This window comes from Meriones unguiculatus, chromosome 1 (assembly GCF_030254825.1).
Source record: "Meriones unguiculatus strain TT.TT164.6M chromosome 1, Bangor_MerUng_6.1, whole genome shotgun sequence".
NCBI lineage: Eukaryota > Metazoa > Chordata > Mammalia > Rodentia > Muridae > Meriones > Meriones unguiculatus.
The window spans coordinates 145,480,772-145,493,888 of record NC_083349.1 but is presented as its reverse complement, the minus strand read 5'-3'; the positions used below and the strand labels follow the sequence as shown (position 1 = coordinate 145,493,888).

Here is a 13,117-nt window from a genome sequence, read left to right as displayed (position 1 = left end):
CCTCACAGTGGATTTCTAAATGATTCTGAGCTGTTCCACAGATAACACATCACCAAAAAAAATGTACCTTGATGCCTTTTTAATGTATGGCATTAAAGCCAGGAGTGGTGGTGCATGTCTTTAAGCCCAGCATTCAGGCAAAAGGATCTCTGTGGGTTCGAGGCTAGCCTGGTCTACAAAGTGAGTCCAGGACAGCCAGGGCTACACACAGAGAAAACAATAACAACAAAGTGTGGTATTATGTCTGCTTATTTGCGCGCGCCACAGTGCGCATGCGGAGGCGGAGGACAGCTTGGAGGGCTTGGCTCTCTCCTTTAACCACGCGGGTCCCAGGGACTGACTCAGGCTCTCAAGCACCGTCGCCTGCTGAGGCACCTCTCATTGGCCCCTTATTTTCTTTCTCTCACGTTTATTTTAAGTATCTTAGGGGCTGGTGAGATGATTCGGTGGGCAAAGCGTTTGCTGTGGAAAACTGACAGCCTGAGTTCAAGCCCCAGCACTGTCCTAACAGGCTGACGGAGGGAACCAAGCCCCAAGTTTCCTCTGACCTACACATGTGTGATATTACATACGTACACGCACCCACACAGTAGCAGATACGTAGTTAGCTAATGAATTAGTTGAAGTGTTTGATAGGTGCTATGGGATGCCGAAGGAGATTAAAGGTAGTTTGTTCTTGGTGATCTCTGTGGTCTCATGCAATATCCAAACTTCCTCCTGTGGGAAATAGATATTTTAGTAACTGTGATGGTGTTGATGATAAGGATGGCAATGAAGAAGATAAGGATGACAGGGACAGAAAGGATGATGGTGGCTATAATGATAGGGAAAAGTTGGAATATGTTTCACTCTTTTATACAAAAAGATTTAATTTGATTATACATATGATGTATTCATCAGTATATAAAGAAATACACATAAAGTGAATGTACAACACAAATAAATATATGTAATATATTATTTGATATATTGAAATAAATAAATTTAGGTATATTTAAATTGAGTATGTTTAAAATAAATTTATTTAAATATAAAATGATTATATATAATTTCTAAATATATTTAATAAAATATGATCTTGGCTATATATCTGTGGTATATTTATTAGCACAAATTATTTGCCTGTTATATAGAGTCTCAAATCTTTCCAAGATTTGGGGTTTTATATGTATTGTCAACGGTATTTAGAGGATAGAGAGTTTTTTTAAACTTAATGTAATATAGTGGATTAATCTTATCTTTTATGGTGACCTTTTCAATCTTGAAATTTAATCCATTTTCTCCCACAAATTAATACGGTTACTGGTATTTAAGTTTTGAGCCCGCTCATGTCTCATAAACCTTCACACTGTCACATACTAGTTTGGTTTTGGTTAACTTACTGGTACCAGTTACATCAACACATATATTGCCTGCCTAGCTTTCTTTAAACCAATGGTTTTCAGCCTGTGGCTTGTGACCCAGAGACGACGCATATCACATATCCTTCATATCAGACATGTACAGTACGATTCGTAACAGTGATGAAGTAGCAGTGAAATAATTTTATAGTTGGATGTCACCGCAACATGATGAACCCTATTAAAGGGTCACAGCGTTAGGAATGTTGAGAACCACTGGTCTACACTGTCTTTGGGGGCTGGAGAGGAGGCTCAGTGGTTAAAAGCACCTGAAGCTCTTGCACAGACCCAGGTTCGATTCCCAGCACACTTACAGTGGCTCACAACCATCTCCAACTCCAGTCCCAGGGGATCTGACAGGCTCTTCTGTGCGGGGAGGACACTGCATTAAAGCACACGTGAAAGAAGTCCTTTGTTAAGGAATGTTTAGGCTTTGTGTAAATGCGCCACATTTCCATTATCCCCTCATCAGGTGATGGACATGGAGGCTGATTCCCCTCCCTAGCTATCATGAACAGGGCAGGAATGAGCATGGATGGAACCTGTCTCTGTAGTTGGCCCTAGAGTCCTGTGGGCCTATGCCCAAGCTTGGTGTAGCTGGGTCACGTGATAGATCCATTTTCAGCTACTTGCAAAGCCTTCTCAGATTTAGAGTGATTCCTGGATGTGATATATAAAGTGACCCCAACGTGCTACTAAGGACTCATTACTAACAGCCAGAAGTTGTTTGTGGTGATTTGCCGTGGGTGTAAAACCTGTTCCTCATCAGAGGCAACCCAAACCCTAACCATGCAGGTGCTGCCGCTGGTAGGTGACATCATGATGGTCTTCCTGTGGGATATCAGGTCCTGGGCTGGGCCAACTGCCTACACAGAACTCCACAGATAATGTGTGGAAGGTGATTTCTGTCTCAGGAAAATAGACAGACATGAGGGTCTTCCTTGAGCGAGGAAGCCAGAGCTATGTTTCTGCAGAATCTGAATTCAGGTGGAAGACTTCACCCGGAAAGCAGCTCCATCTTGCTGTGACTAGGCAGCTGAGATTCTTGTTAACTGTGGTCCTTTTCATAGAACTCACTCATCCCTCTGCACTGGCTGGAGATAACTTGAGAATCATCTCTTGGACCTGTCTTAGCCACATAAAAATACACAGAGAATCACCTTAAATAAAATTCTGTAGCTAATGTGGTTTTTCCCACATGGAATAGAATGTTCAGTGCTGTGGAGGGTGAACTGTGTGCTAAGAGAACTGAGGACTTCCTTTATAAATATTTTGCATTATGTCACAGTAATAGAAAAAGTATTTCTCAAAATCTGAGTTTACTTTCATGTTACTTAATTCAGTTACATTATTTTATAACCAACATATAAAATTGCCTGTTATTTTGTATTATTGTAATGTGAGGAGTGATATGGAAGTCTAAACACGGGGAAACGTATGCTTGTCTGCCTGATTTTTGTTGATAAAATTATCCATATTCCTTTTTCAATACTTTTGGATCTAAATCTGAGGATAATGCATCATAAAAACAATAGCATTTTTTAAGATTGATTTATTATGTATACAGTATTCTGCCTTCATGTACACTTGCAATCCAGAAGAGGGCAATCCAAATCTTATTACAGATGGTTGTGAGTCTCCATGTGGTTGCTGGGAATTGAACTCAGGACCTTTGAAAGAACAGGCAGAGTAACCTCTGAGCCATCTTTCCAGCCCGACAGTAGTATTCTTATAAGCAAACCCAATTATGAAGGATAATTACTCTAGAATATTTATGATCTAAAAGCATTATTGTTTGTGGTTCGTTAATTTTATTTTAATTAAATGTATTAATTTTGTTCTTTGGCAGCTTCAGACATGTATAAAATATACTCTTATTACTCCCTCCCCTCATTGTCCTTTATCTCTCTCCCATTTCTATTAACAGCCTCCTCCAACAGCTTCATTCTTCCAGTTCTTTTCTCAGAATCATGATTTGATGATGTTTTGTGTGATCCATTTCTTCCCCAAGAGCCACCTGTGTGATCATTGGGTTGGAACTCTGCTGAGGGGAGTCATCTGTGGGTACACCACTGAAGGCAGTAACTCATCCTCTCCCCGATTCTGTCACTCACTGATAGTTGAGCAGTGAGGGGTGGGGCCCCCTGAGCTCTCCCTCCCTCCATGCCTCAGTGAGGGGTGGCCCTGAGCTCTCCCTCCATCCCTGACTCAGTGAGGGATGGGCCCTGAGCTCTCCCTCCATCCATGCCTCAGTGAGGGGTGGGGCCCGAGCTCTCCCTCCATCCATGCCTCCTGCCCATAGATTCTTGTGCAGTTCCAACCTTTCACAAAAGCTGCGAGCTTCTGGCTGCACAGTTATATCCTGCTCAGGAGATGGGATTTTTTTTTTAGCCCTGCCCCTTACCTGGTTACTCTTACATACATTGTTTCTAACTTCTCTTCCAAAATCCTCCCTGAGCCTTTGAGTAGATGGTGAGGTTGGTCTATGGGAGTAAAGATAAATATTTAGACAGCACTTTGACACTGTGTCAATTTAGCCAAGCAACAGTATTTAGTTTCCCTATAATAAGGTCTAAGCTGTTATTTGCCGTGTGTTTTGATAAGGTTTATGGTACCAAAAATGAATCCCATTCTGTGCAATAGATCTCAAATCTGAAAGAAACTAGGTGTTCATTTGCATGAGACAGGGGCCACAACCGCTCAAGTGTGTGCACTTTGCTTGGAAGTTGGCCTTGCAGTTGCCAGGTCTTACAGCTCCGTGACTGCACGTGCGCAGCACCTTCCAGGACTACGAAAGCTAGTTGACAGGGAGTTTTCTGGCTTACAGGCAACTTGGTTTATCCTAACCACGCACCTGCACTGTGTGGTCTCTTCATCAATAGGTTCTTATCCTCTCTCTCTGGCGGGCAAACAAGATGAACTGAAACAGCCTCTATTATTTGGGGGGCCTCTGAGGCTTCCGTGAGAACAGCTTAATAGGAGATACCTCACCCCTGCCTGTGGAGTTTTGGTTTAATAAACTATGACTCTAAGAGCAGCTGTTTCCAGCTATGGGAGTATCTCCCTTCCAACACTTTCTTTCAATAGTCTAATTCGAGTTTGGTTATAGAATTTTGTTTCCATATAGCTTCTCTGTTCTTTTGTTTTTCCATTGGTTAGTTGGTTTTACTATATAGCCCTGGCTGTACTCAAATGCTCAGAGATCCACTGGCTTCTGCCACTCAAGTGCTGAGATAATATTATGCAGCAGCATTCCTAGGCCTCATTATCTTTATCTCAGTACATTCACTTTGGTTACCTCTCCTCCTCTACTATCCCTCTGTTTTTAATGTTTTCCACCCACTATTCCTGTTTCTACTTTCAGGTTACCTACATGTCACTCTCCTCCCTCATAAAGCAAGCCTTTCCCAAAGGCTTTCTTTTTCCTTCCTGCCTTCCACAAGTGCTCCTTATGAAGCACAGAAAAGATCCAAAGCGAGGTGCACTTGTGAGTGAGCGAGCTGCGTCTGTTTTCTGTGCCTGTGTACCTCGCCTCACTCAATGTGACTTTTGGTTCCGCACATCTACTTCCAAATTTCACTTTCCTCTACAGCAGAATAAAACCCCACTGTATATATGGTTCACATTTTTATTATCCATTCGTCAGTTCATGGACATCTAGGCTGATTTCATTTTCTGGTTATTGTGAATAGAGCAGGATCAGGAAGTGTCTCTGCAGTAGGTTGTAGAGTCTGTTGGGTACCTGTGAAGAAATAATATAGCTCATTCGTATGATAATTCTATTTTGAGATTTTGGGGGAATCTCCGCCATAATTTTCATGCTGTGTATATCACTGCTTACCCCCAGCACCCGTGATTAAACATTGCTATTTCCCCACAGCCTTGCCTGCATCCGCCATCCTTTGAGATCTGCCAACAGCCATTCTGACTGGAATAAAATGAATCCTCTAATAGTTTTCGTTTGTATTTCCCCTTCTATTTCCCCATGGCTAATTGTACCAAACCCTTTATGAGCCCTTTATTAGCAGTTCGTTAGGTTTCCTCCCAGCCTCTCCCTCTAGCCTCCTCCCCTTTCTCCCTTTCTCCCTTTCTCCTCAGAGAAGGGGAGCCCTCCCATGGCTATCAGCTAGCCTTGGCATATTAAGTTGCAGTAAGACTAGGTGCATCTTCTCCTGTTGCTGCTAGACCAGGCAGCCCAGATAGGGGGAAAGGATCCAAAGGCAAGCAGCAGTCAGAGACAGCCCCTGCTCCAGTTGTCAGGGGACCCACGTGAAGACCACGCTGTATATCTGAACATTTCAGCTTAAGTGAGCATTGGGTTTTATTAGCTATTTACTGTGTTGGAAAGAATGGCACTGTATTTAAAACAGCCACGGAAGACGTGGATGCGGTGGCGCCAAACCCTTCCTAAAACTGCAACTCTCATGTAGTTGTGACCCCCAACAAAAACTCATTTCATTTTTACTTCATAACTATATTGATCTGATTGAGAACCACTGCACCCCAACACTCAGGAGGCAGAGAGAGGCAGATCTACTTGAGATAGGATCCTGCCTGGTATACACAGGTTTATCAGGCATGCCTATCTGGAAGAGTTCCTCTACTGTCACACCCAGTGTCAAACCTAAGAAGCCAGGTAAGTTACAAGAAGCTGGGCAAACCATCTCCCCAATAACATATTGAAGTTGGGGTTACCTCTTCAGAGTGGGCACAGATGAAAACAAGGAGCACCTATTGGCTATGTACTTTAGGTTACAAAGTCACCAAAGAAAAGTAAGCATTTCACTGATTGGCTGAAAGCCGGAAATGTTCTTTGGCCTCTCTGCAGAATTATCTCCAGAGGGTGGAGATACCAGAAGTGATTGTCCTCTCTCACCCTGGTGTGGTTTCTGAACGACTTTAGGATTGCCTCTTCAGTTGGTTAGATTTTGAGGGACATTCAAGTTCATTAAAAGAAATTTTCTTCTATCCAAGGAAGTAGAATCTCTGGCCTGATAAGAAGCTCAACTTTTAAGTGGGTTGTGCCTCAAAAAGGAAGGGCCTCTCCTAGAAATGCAGGTTAAACTTGAACCATGCTAAAGAGAGGTTCAGAAAAGCTATCAATTTGATGGAAAACTGTATGTTTACAGATTCCTTCCTCCAGCATAGGATTTGCAGAGCATAGTCATGCTGCTCCAAATTACTTTTATTTCCATCTCTGCTCTAAACATGCTTAGCATTCTTTAAGCCCCACTCTCCACCATGGGGTTGTCTGCCACTGAGGGCTAAATTCTGTGTCAGCTTAACTCAAGGCCAGGGCTCTTTCTCGGGGCTTACATATTCTCCTCTTTTGAGAAGCTGCTCATCTTTACAGTTTGCTTGTCTGGGGTATTTCTCTCTTAAACTATAAGAAAATCATCTTTTAGCTTTCATTTGATGCATTCTTAAATCTATAATGCCCAGATCACAAGACCCCCAAAGAGACCACCAGGAACACAAGTCCGATGCAAACACACAGGGTCTTTATTCAGGCTCAGGCTTGGGCTGTCAACCATCCCTGCTACAGCAGTTCAGAAAGGGCATCCTGGAGCCAAGGGAGGGCAGGGCTTTTAGAGGGAAAAACTGCAAATGGGGAATTCCAACAGGATTAGGTAAAATTGGGTAAGGGCTCAGCAAGCAAGCTGACCTTTAAGCTGATTGGTCTGGGCCACCTGGCCAAACCGTAGGATATCTGTAGAAACCTCTGGTCCTGATTGCAGTTATCAACACATTCTGCAGTACTTAAGACAATGGACAGCCTGTGGGGTGGAAGCCTGATTGCAGTTATCTATTAACACATTCTGTAGTATCTAGGACAACCTGTGGAGTGGAGGGCCAAGTGGTTTTTCTTGGAACCCGAAGGTGGGGGCCAAGTCACTCTAAGCTTAGACAGTCAACTTAAGATAGAGTCTGAGAAACAGAATGGAGTCAGCCCTGTTATCTTCAGTCCCTTTATTTCCCCCCTTTTCTAGTGACTATGGAGGCCAATCTTAGGCTCCTTAGAAATCTGATAGCTGAGTATTGAGTTCTCAAGGCAGTGAATATTTTTATCGATATCTGCCTTTCATCTGTTATAATTCCAGCTTTGCAAAGCCAGTGTTGCAATACCAGTTCCTGCTCCAGCTAAGCAGGTCCCCAAGATAATAGCTAATGTCAGGGAGTCCCTTTTGACTTAGAATTTCAGCCTTCTAGGTAGGATAAAGGCCAATGAATCTCTCTTCTGTAATTTCTTCAGGTTGACATTGGGGCAGATATATTGGGGACTCAGGAAGGCTGAAAGGTTAGTCAAAAGGTAGGCAACCAGGCACCATCTAATTAGCAATCCTGTTGAAGAGACAAGGAGCCATCACATCCACTGGACTGGATTACTTCAGCTTTCAGAAAGTCCAGATTTCAGCTTGCAGTGCATAGCTGATCCCTGAAGGCAGTTTGTCAGCCAGGTGAAAATCTGATAAAACAAATTCAGACTAGAGGCAGAAGTTAAAATTTATCTAGTATTGGTACAATGCTCTTTTGAAATGTATACACCTTACCCTTGTTCACTCAAATGCTGATTTCTCTCCCCAACTCTCTGATTTTAATCTGGACATTGCATTGTGACACTTATTCTAAGCATCACCTGTCTCAAGTTTGTGTAAACATGCCACCATTCGGTCTCTAAAATGTCAATTAAATCAACCAGCCACAATGTTGAGCAATGGAGAGGATAGGGTGGGACATCCTGGTTCAGATGGAAGGAGAGTTAGGAAGAGGAGAACAGCAAGGAGTGGTAGGCAGAGGAGGGGGAGAATCGAGAGGGAGAAGCAGAGAGAGCAGAAGCTGGAAGAGAGGTCTTGGAACGACGAGGAAAAATGAACCGGAGCTAAGATATCACTAAAAGCAAGTAAAATGGGTGAATCTGAATGGTAGGAACTATGTGGGCTAAGAGTTTAGAATGGAGTAACTATTGCCCAGCACTGTGTTCTAGGTTAATTAAATAAATTCTAGTCACTGTGTGGTGATTTGGTTATACATCTGTTTAGGATTAACCACAGCTTTACTAAAAGATATATCAATAGTAAATATTTATGGCCTAATACAACAATCTAGTAAATGGGGAAAGTGAGGAATCCCAAGACCAAGGGAAAAACTCATCTGGGGTCCGTTTTAGCTATGCTAGATCTAGGTCTCATGACTTTTTGATTTCCTGAAACTCATATGAATTTTAGTTTACAAAAGGAAGTATATTAGTATCACTATTATATTAAAATCTATACTTTAAAAAAAGCAGTGAACAGGTGTCTACAAGACAGCAGGAGTAGACTCATGCCATTAAGACCTGATAAAAGCTATGGCTTTTGAGTCAGAGATAAACACATTAGACAGATATTTTTAGCATGATGAGAAGCAACTTTAAGTCTATTTCCAGAAGACAACCAAAGGGAAGTTAAAATCTTGAGCTTGTGATGGATAATAAGCAGTCAGTGCTCCATCAGCTTATCAGAATTCTATTGATCAATGTTGTAACTCTGAACTTCTGAAATCTTATAACAACATAAGCATACCAATAGCATAGAGGGGGAGTAATCTGAAATATTTTCCATTTTTAATATGCCTTAAATTATTTTCTTATACATTACAACTTACATTCATATACCTTAAAATACCTACTTAGATCCTCCAATCTTTCTTGCATTTACCAACATTGAAACAGTTTCCTAGACTCGCAACTTTTTTTAGATCTTCAAAGCTTAAACTTTCATATCCTCAGACCTTACATAAACTTTACATCTTTCTATCCAATTATTCACCATAAGACACAGGCAATTAACATGAAGCCTGTGAGCAAGACAAACCTCTTTGCCTTTCTCAATAAAAGATCTAGTATCTAGTAGTTCTTACTAGCTAATGAATTGACCAATGAACTAACAGTGGATCTAACTGTCTGTTCTTTAGCTGAAAAGATACCATTAGCTTAGCTTAGCCATCAATGTGATCAGAGACCTGAGAAGGATAAATTATAAGCTAAATATATGTACCAATCTATGTACCAATCAAAATGACAGAGATGACTATCCAGTCCACCACCTAGGCAGTTGTCCCTGGCTCCTATGTTCTCATGGCATCATGAGCAGAGGCAATCTGGCATTAGGCACAGAAGGTGAAAGACTATTTCTGTGGAAAAAGAACATGAGAGACTGATCTCACCTTGCCTTCAGCAATGTGAAACAATGACTCTCCAGGTGTCCACAGCTTTGTGTACTTTAGTTTAGGCTGGGCCCTAGCGGTGGGCCAGTTGGGGCAGTCTTGTCCAGTGGTTAGTATACCATAATCCAGAGTTGAAGTCATCTGTCATCATGCCCAAATCTTCTCAGAGACCTTGGGGAGCTCTGCGAGGATTTTGGGACTCTCTGTCATAATGAGCTTACACATGTTAAAATGCCATATTCATCAGATCTCTGACAAGCCTGAGGGCCAGCATATGAGTTACTCTCTGTCTATCTCTATCTAGGTCTGTCTTCATCTTTGTCGATGTTATCTGCCCCAAATTGCATCCTGTAAAACAGAATGCCATAATCTCTAATTCTGGCATGTTCCTTAGGCAAGTGTTTTAGCACTATACCTATTTCAAGTAGATCTACATAGGCAAACTTTGTAGTTACCCATCCTAGGCTTAACTTTGAAAACATAAACAAGAGACCAGGTAAAGCTCAATCTTGTACCCAACTGCAGTCATTAGCATAACTTTAAATATATTTCTGAACTAAAACCAAAGCAAAACTTTTAATCAGATACAGTTCATAGAGGGGCTGGCAAATCTTGCTGATCCTGCCACATTGCGTTAAGACTGAACAGCAAAAAGCTTAAAGGACAGAAGTTTCACTTAGAACCAAACAGGGAACTGAACACAGCCGGCAGCCCTCAACAAAGATGGTGAAAAAGTCCACCCGCTTTATCCCTGAAGCAATATGGCAGCCAGCCACCTGTTGTTACAGGCTGTGGCCAGTAATTTAAAACCTAGCCATCAGATGTCACTGATAGTGTGGCTGTCTCTCATGGTATAGCACCACAGAGCTCCACAGAGCACTTACAGTTTTAACATTGTAATCAAGTAGGTTTTAGAACCAACTACATAACAGAATAGTCAGAACAATTGTAAAACTGTGCTTGGACTATTCTGGCCATATCAAATCTATAGGCCAGAAAGATACCCTGCTGGGCAGAGTCTTTCAGAGGCTTTCCGTGGTGGGCTCCTGTCTTGTTCCTTGTTTTCATCCTCTTCTGATGTCTGATCCTTTTGCCTTTCTGAATGAGCATTGAGCGTCTTACCAGGGTCCTCCTTCTTTTAGTTTCTTTAGCTGTACAGATTTTAGTATGATTATCCTACATTTTATGTCTAATATCCACTTATAAGTGAGTATATACCATGTGTGTCTTTCTGCTTCTGGGAAACCTCACTCAGGACGATCTTTCTTAGAGCCCACCATTTGCCTGCAAATTTCATGATTTCCTTGTTTTAATTGCTGAGTAGTATTCCATTGTGTAAATGTACCACAATTTCTGTATCCATTCCTCCGTTGAGGGACATCTGGGTTGTTTCCGGCTTCTGGCTATTATGAATAAAGCTGCTACAAACATGGTTGAGCAAATGTTCTTGTATGCTTGAACATATTTTGGATATATGCCTAGGAGTGGTATAGCTGGATCTTAAGGTAGCACTATTCCTAATTGTCTGAGAAAGCACCAGATTGATTTCCAAAGTGGTTGTACAAGTTTGCACTCCCACCAGCAGTGGAGGAGGGTTCCCCTTTCTCCACAGCCTCTCCAACATGTGCTGCCACTTGAATTTTTTATATTAGCCATTCTGATGGGTGTAAGGTGAAAACTCAGGGTCGTTTTGATTTGCATTTCCCTGATGGCTAATGAGGTTGAGCATTTCTTTAAATGTTTCTCTGCCATTAGATATTCCTCTATTGAGAATTCTGTTTAGCTCTGTTCCCCATTTTTTAATCGGATTACTCGATTTGTTGACGTTTAACTTCTTAGAGTTCGTTATATATTCTGGATATTAGCCCTCTGTCAGATGTAGGGTTAGTGAAGATCCTTTCCCAGTCTGTAGGCTGTCATTTTATTCTGAAAGTGCCCTTTGCTTTATAGAAGCTTTTCAGTTTCATGATGTGAGGGCAGAGTTTTTAAAGGGAAAAAGCACAAGCAGGGAATTCCAACAGGATTAGGTAAAATTGGGTAAGGGCTCAGCAAGCAAGCTGACCTTTAAGCTGATTGGGCCGAGCCACCTGGCCAAACTGCCCAGATATCTGTAGAAACCTCTGGTCCTGATTGCAGTTATCTATTAACTCATTCTGTGTTATTTACAACCTGCGGGATGGAGGCCTGATTGCAGTTAGCTATTAACACATTCTGTGGGATGGAAGACCAGGTGCTCTTTCTCAGAACCTGGAGGTGGGGGCAAAGGCACTCTAAGGACAGTCAACGTCAGAAAGAGTCTGAGAAACAAAATGGAGTCAGCCCTGTTATCTTCAAGTCCTTCAAATCCTTTTATTAAACTAAGAGCTCCAAGAAGGAACCCCCAATTTCCATGTCACAATCTGGCTACTGTGAAGAAACAAGCCAAAATTTCAATAACAACGGTTTATATACACATGTGAATAAACACACTAAATAGTTAAATGAAAATTTAATAATAAAATATTACTGAAAGAATACTGCAGATTTCTGAGGTTCTCTGTCTTTCTGAGTCTCCCATTGTCTTCTGTTGTGCATCCTTTCATGATCTGTGGTGGAAGAGCTCTCAAAACAAAGCCAACCCCTCCAAGACATGCTGTGGACATCACATCCTGCTTTGGAATTGCTACTGTAGTTAGACATACCCAGGAATAACAAACCTGTCTTGAGATTAGTTCCCAAGTTATTACCAGGAGATTCTAGAAGCCCAGCATTCATGACTAAGCTTATGTTCTCTGATGATTTTGCCCTTAACCTAATTTTACCATCATGAGCTCCAATCACTGTCTTCAACTAAAAAGATGTTAAGACTCTCTCCCCACCTCATATTTTTTCAAATCACTACTGCTTTATTGGGTGTATGTGTGTATACACAGACACTCGAGCCACGTGTAGATCTGAGTACATCTGGAAGAAAGCAGTTAACACATTCCACCATGTAAGCCAAAAAAAAAAAAAAAAAAAAGCCAAGAAAACCTACCTGAAGTCTTCAGGCTTCAGACCAAACGGTATTACACTATTTAGATATTTAAGGAAACATCAAAGAGATTTCGACTGATTTCCAAGTTCTGTCAGGTGAAGTAATCCTCACTCATGGAAGACTCGGCCTTTGATCTCATAAACTAAGCCAAGTCCACAGAGTACTTAATGCATCAACCAGGATTTCCAAGAGCCTCTGGCCTGGGGAGATGATGTCTGCATTTGAAAGGGTCCAGATAACACTGAGACGGAAGATCTGCGATGTGATGGTACCTCATTAGACAACCCACCAGACGCCTAGGAGGACTTTGGTGATAGGTGGTGATGGATGACAAATGTTCTAGTGTAGTAGTTTTTATTTTTTGTTTTGTTTTGTTTTGTTTTTTAATATTTAGATATTATTTATTACAATTTATTCACTTTGTATCCCAGCTGTACCCACCCCCCTCATCTCCTCTCAGTCCCACCCTTCCTCCCTCTTCTCCCCACATGCCCCT

The 13,117-nt window shown here is 41.7% G+C and overlaps 1 long non-coding RNA gene across 1 annotated transcript; it reads right to left on the bottom strand.

The window, feature by feature from the left end:
- Positions 1–5,014: 5,014 nt before the first annotated feature.
- Positions 5,015–12,860, bottom strand: LOC132648141 (uncharacterized). Its single transcript, XR_009586529.1, has 2 exons — positions 12,622–12,860; positions 5,015–5,142 (listed from the first exon to the last, which is right to left on the bottom strand). It is a non-coding gene; the product is annotated as an uncharacterized LOC132648141 (long non-coding RNA).
- Positions 12,861–13,117: the final 257 nt, after the last annotated feature.